The sequence below is a fragment of the Hylobates moloch genome, unplaced genomic scaffold (assembly GCF_009828535.3).
Source record: "Hylobates moloch isolate HMO894 unplaced genomic scaffold, HMol_V3 SCAFFOLD_29, whole genome shotgun sequence".
NCBI lineage: Eukaryota > Metazoa > Chordata > Mammalia > Primates > Hylobatidae > Hylobates > Hylobates moloch.
The window spans coordinates 3,450,617-3,456,616 of record NW_026652304.1 but is presented as its reverse complement, the minus strand read 5'-3'; the positions used below and the strand labels follow the sequence as shown (position 1 = coordinate 3,456,616).

Below are 6,000 nucleotides of genomic sequence, written 5' to 3'. Positions count from 1 at the left end.
GGCTGACTTCTCCGGTATCATCAGCCATTCCTTTGTTTCAAGAGTCATAGACCGTATACTAAAGATCTGTGCAGTTTAGGATATGTAAATTATACCTCAGTAAAGTATTAGAACACAAATACACACAAAAGCCTTTCTCTCTTTCTCTTCCTCTCTTCAGCCAGATTTGACAGAGAGATTGTCTATATTCTTTCATCGCATTTTGTCAACTTCTGTGCCCCTCTTAGCCACTGCTGTATGGCTTGTCCTTCTTTCCCACCCAGAAGGCTCATGACCTCCATGTTGCTAAATTCCAAGTGCCCATTCCAGTTTTTGTCTTGTGTGCTCTTGGCTTTCTAAGCCACTCTATCAATTATCCATCCGTCAGCCATCCCAGCATCCGTCCATCCTTCTATCAGCCAATGCGCTGTCCTTCTGTCCCTCCTTCCAATATCCACCCACTAGTCCCTTCGTCTGTCTCTGCCAGGCATTCTTTTTTTTTTAAACAAATAAGCTTTATGTTTTAGATGGTTTTAGATTTACAGAAAAATTGCAAAGACAGAACACTGTTGCCATATACTCTGCAACAGGTTTTACCTGTTAGCAACATATGTTAGAATTATATATTTGTCACAGTGAATGAACCAATATTGATACATTATTATTCTCTAAAGTCCATACTTTGTTCAGATTCTTTAGTTTTTGCCTGGAGTCCTTTTTCTGTTCCAGGATCCCAACCGGGACACCACATTGCATTTACCTAGCATGTCTCCTTAGACTCCCTTGGCTATGCCAGTTTCTCATTCTTCCGTTGTTTTTGATGACCTTGACCATATTGTGGAATACTTTTTAGGTATTTTGTAGAATGTCCCTCAAATGGCATTTGTCTGATGTTCTTCTCATGATTAGACTGCGTTTATGGGTTTGAGGGAGGAAGACCCAAAAGGTAAAGAAACCCTTTTATCACATTCTTTGAAGGTACATCCTGTCAACCTGGCTTATTACTGTTGATATTCACCTTGAGCACCTGGCTGAGATAGTGTCTGTCAGGCTTCTCCACTGTACAGCTACTCCCTCCCATTCCACACTGTATTCTTTGGAAGAAAATCACTATGTGTAGCTCATTCTTTTTTTTTTTTTGAGATGGAGTCTCACTCTGTTGCCCAGTCTGGAGTGCAGTGGCACGATCTTGGCTCACTGCAAGCTCCGCCTCCCTGGTTCACGCCATTCTCCTGCCTCAGCCTCCTGAGTAGCTGCGACTACAGGTGCCTGCCACCACTCCCAGCTAATTTTTTTTTTTTGTATTTTTAGTAGAGACGGGGTTTCACCGTGTTAGCGAGGATGGTCTCGATCTCCTGACCTCATGATCCACCCGCCTCGGCCTCCCAAAGTGCTGGGATTACAGGCATGAGCCATCGTGCCCAGTAGCTCATTCTTAAGTAATGGGAAGTTATGTTCCACCTCACTGTGTAGCTACATAATTTATATGGAATTCTTTTGCATGGGAGATTTGTCTCTTCTTCCTCATTTGTTTATTTAGTCTGCTTTATTTATGTCAGTATGGGTCATGTATATTTATTGTTTGTTTTGGATTATAATTCAATATTACTTTATTTCATGGCCCATATTATTCCAGCTTTGGCTATTGGGAGCTGTTTTTATTGGTTCCTGTGTTCCTTCGACATACCCCCATGATCGTGTGTGTGTATGTATTTAATACTTATTTACTTTCTAGCACTACAAAATACTCTAGTCTCATCATGTATGTTTCCTGCCCCAGATTCAGAGTCAGCCATTTCTCCAAGGAGCCCTGATTCCTTTTATTAGAGAATGGTATTACAAACCAAGATATGGCCAGGTGCGGTGGCTCATGCCTGTAATCCCAGCACTTTGGGAGGCCAAGGAGGGCAGATCACCTGAGGTCAGGAGTTCGAGATCAGCCTGGCCAACATGGCGAAACCCTGTCTCTACTAAAAATACAAAAATTAGCCAGACGTAGTGGCATGCTTCTGTAATCCCAGCTACTCGGGAGGCTGAGACAGGGGAATCGCTTGAACCCAGGAGGCAGAGGTTGCAGTGAGCCGAGATCATGCCATTGCACTCCAGCCTGGGTGACAGAGCAAGACTGTCTCAAAAAAAAAAAAAAAAAGAAAAAGAAAAAAGAAAAGAAAAGAAACCAAGATAAGAGATGCCAAGTGTACTTGTTGCTACTGAAATGTCATTGTTTCTAAGATCTCTCACATGACAGCAAGAAAATATATGTGTGTATTCTAATTTGCATATAGATAGCTACAAATATTTCCATATGTAACCATCAGCATCTATACCAAGCTAAACATCAGCTCATTTGATGTCTTTGATTCTAATGTATTACCACATGGGTCGTGCTAGCCCCCTTTCTTTGCCTATCTTTAAACTCCCACTCCAACAAACTTGTGGTTCCCACCACCCGTATCCATTCCCTTAATTGTTCAGTTGTAGTATACATGCACAGCAATATCAGAATTGTTAACTCAATCCCTATGGGAAACAACTTTATCAACTAGAAGATGGTGCTTACATGCACTCCTTTTACATTTGATTTTAACAGACTCTACTTATTTCTAGTTACTTAGGTCAGTACCCTTTTCCCCTGTCCCCTTCAGTGAGGTTGTTGCATACATTTGTAATATAGATAGATTGTTTTGTCACATTCTGCATTCCATCCTGGGATCCCCCAATCTCCTAAATGACTTTTTAAATTTGTGTATATTGTACATTAAGATTCATTCTTTGTGCAGTCAGTCCTATGGACTTTAACAAATGCAGAGTGTCATGTATCCACCCTTACAGTATCATACAGAACAGTTGCACCCCCTAAAATATCTCCTGTGGTTTACCCATTTACCCCCCTCCGTTTCTTTTCTTTTCTTTTTTCTTTTTTTTTTTGAGATGGAGTCTTGGTTTGTCACCCAGGCTGGGTGCAGTGGTGTGATCTGAGCTCACTGCAACCTCTGCCTCCCGGGTTCAAGCGATTCTCCTGCCTCAGCCTCCTGAGTAGCTGGGACTACAGGCGTGTGCCTCAACGTCCAGCTAATTTTTGTATTTTTAGTAGAGATGGGGTTTCGCCATGTTGGCCAGGCTGATCTCGAACTCCTGACCTCAGGTGATCTGCCCACCTGGGCCTCCCAAAGTGCTGGGATTACAGGCGTGAGCCACCATGCCAGGCCAACCTCTGCCATTTCTTCCTGAACCACTGATCTCTTTCCTATTGCTATCGTTTTGCCTTTTCCAGTATGTCATATAATTGAAATCATACAGTATACAGCATTTTCAGACTAACTTCTTTCACTACACAATATACATTTAAGTTTCATCCGTGTTTTTTTTGTGACTTGATAGCTCAATTCTTTTTATGGCTGAATAAGATGCCATTGTATAAACATACCACAGTTTATCCACGTGGCTCTTGAAGGACATCTTGGTTGCTTCAGTTTTTGCTGATTATGAGAAAGCCTGGTATAAACACGTGTGGGTGGACTTTTGTTTGGATATAAGTTTGAAATTAGTGAGGTCAAAATGCCACATGTACTTTTAGGTGCTAGGGACAGAAGTGCTTAGGATACAACAGCGAAAGAGTCCCTGTGCTCTTAAAAACAAACGCAAATGAGTAAATCAGAATGGCTTCAGCTCATGAGTAGTGCTAAGAAAAAAATAAAGCTAATAGGATAATGAGTAAGAGACTGTGGCCAGGTTAGTGGGGCCAGGAAGGGCTTCTTTGAGGAAGTTCATTGCATTTGTATCTGGGCCTGCATGAAGAGAGATGGCACTAGCGGTGTGCAAAGCCCTGGGGGGACATACCGGGCTCAGTCAATGCAAACACCCTCCGGCAGGGTGAATCTTGGCATGGCCAAGGGACTAGGAACAGAAAGTACTGTGAGGTAAAGACATGAATGAGAGTATTTTCTTAAAAACTTTTTATTGTAGGCCGGGCACAGTGGCTCATGCCCTGTAATCCCAGCACTTTGGGAGGCCGAGGAGGGAGGATCACGAGGTCAGGAGATCGAGACCATTCTGGCTAACATGGTGAAACCCCGTCTCTACTAAAAATACAAAAAAATTAGCCAGTCGTGATGGCAGGCGCCTGTAGTCCCAGCTACTTGGGAGGCTGAGGCAGGAGAATGGCGTGAACCCGGGAGGCGGAGCTTGCAGTGAGCCAAGATCATGCCACTACACTCCAGCCTGGGTGACAGAACGAGACTCCGTTTCAAAAAAAAGAAACAAAAAAACAAAAAACAAAAAACTTTTTATTGTAGTATAACATACAAAGTACACAAAACCCAAGTGTAAGTGCACAGTTGATGAATTTTGTCAAATTGAACCCACCCACCTTCCAGATCAGGAAATGGAATAGTGCCAGCACTGCAGGGATCCCTTGGTCCCTTGTGTGTGCTCATCCCATTATCAGCCCCCTGCCCTCCCTCCAAGGTCATCTGATTAATTTTGCCTTCTTAAAAGCTTTTATGTCTGTTTTTGTTGTTGTTGTTGTTGTTCAACATTAGATGTGTGAGATACACCCACATTGTTGCATGTCATTTGAGGTTTGATCATTTCAGTTGCCACATAGTACTCCATGTATGAATACACCACAGTTGTTTTTTATTGATTCTACTTTTTTTTTTTGAGATGGAGTCTCGCTGTCACCCAGGCTAGAGTGCAGTGGCAAGATCTCGGCTCACGGCAGGCTCCGCCCCCCGGGGTTCACGCCATTCTCCTGCCTCAGCCTCCTGAGTAGCTGGGACTACAAGCGCCCGCCACCTCGCCCAGCTAATTTTTTGTATTTTTAGTAGAGACGGGGTTTCACCATGTTAGCCAGGATGGTCTCGATCTCCTGACCTCGTGATCCGCCCACCTCGGCTCCCAAAGTGCTGGGATTACAGGCGTGAGCCACCGCACCTGGCCTATTGATTCTACTTTTGATGGGCATTTGGGATGCTTTCAGTTTTGAGCTAGTCTGAATTGAGCTTCTGAGAATATTATTGCATATGTCTTTTGGTGAACCTGTGTCTGCATTTCTGTTGGCTTACATACAGAGTGGCAAAATTGCTGGCTTATAGAGTATGTATATATTCAGCATTGCTAGGTACTGTCAGATAATTTCTTAAGTAATTGCACCAATCTACATGCCCACTGCACTATATGAAAATTCTGATTGTTTTCCATCCTCACCTACACTTGCTATTTTCTGACTTTTTCATTTAGCTGTCTGTTATGTAATACAGTGGTGTTGCATTATGGTTTGAATTTGCATTTACCTGATAACTAGTCAAGTCCAGCCCCTTTTCATGTGTTTACTGGCCTTTGGATATCCTCTTTGTGAAGTGCTTGTTCAATTCTTTTGCCCATTTCAAAGAGAAAAAACAACAACTTTGGGTTGGGGTTGTCTTTTATATATCCTGGACATTGATCTCTTACAGTCTAGATATGAGAGTCCTTTGTCAGAAATATGTGTCCCACTTGTTGAACTGCCTTTTTCACTCTCTGAATGGTGACTTTTGAGGCACAGAAGTTCTTAATCTTAATATTTTTCAATTTGTCAGCTTTTTCCTTTATATTTGGTACATTTTCAACCTATTTAAGAAACCCTTGTCTGCTACAAGGTCATGAAAATGTTTTTCTATGTTACCTTTTTGATGCTTCATTATTTTACCTTTTATATATAGATCTGTAATCCATCTGAAATTCATTTTTATGTGTGGTATAATGTAGAGATTACGATTCATGATCCTTTTGTAGTTCATAGCACGATGATTGGGTGTTCACATGCATGTGTGAAATGTGCCAGCCTTGAACCTTGTTACAACATTGGCACATGACCCATCTGACCTGAATTTGGAACACCCAGTTGACCCAGCACCATTCATTTAAAGATCATCTTCCCTCACTGCACTGTAGTTACAAATAAGGGGATACCGTAGACTGAATGTTTATATCCCCCTAAAATTTATATGTTGGAATCCTAAGCCCCAGTATTATACTATT

General features: G+C 42.2%; 1 protein-coding gene and 1 non-coding gene across 2 annotated transcripts in view; both read left to right on the top strand.

The window, feature by feature from the left end:
- Positions 1-6,000, top strand: part of LOC116463229 (protein phosphatase 1 regulatory subunit 14C) — a 103,955-nt gene that overhangs the window by 16,322 nt on the left and 81,633 nt on the right. The window lies entirely within an intron of this gene.
- On the top strand, positions 5,743-5,845 carry LOC116463250 (small nucleolar RNA U13). Its single transcript, XR_004246627.1, has one exon. It is a non-coding gene; the product is annotated as a small nucleolar RNA U13 (small nucleolar RNA).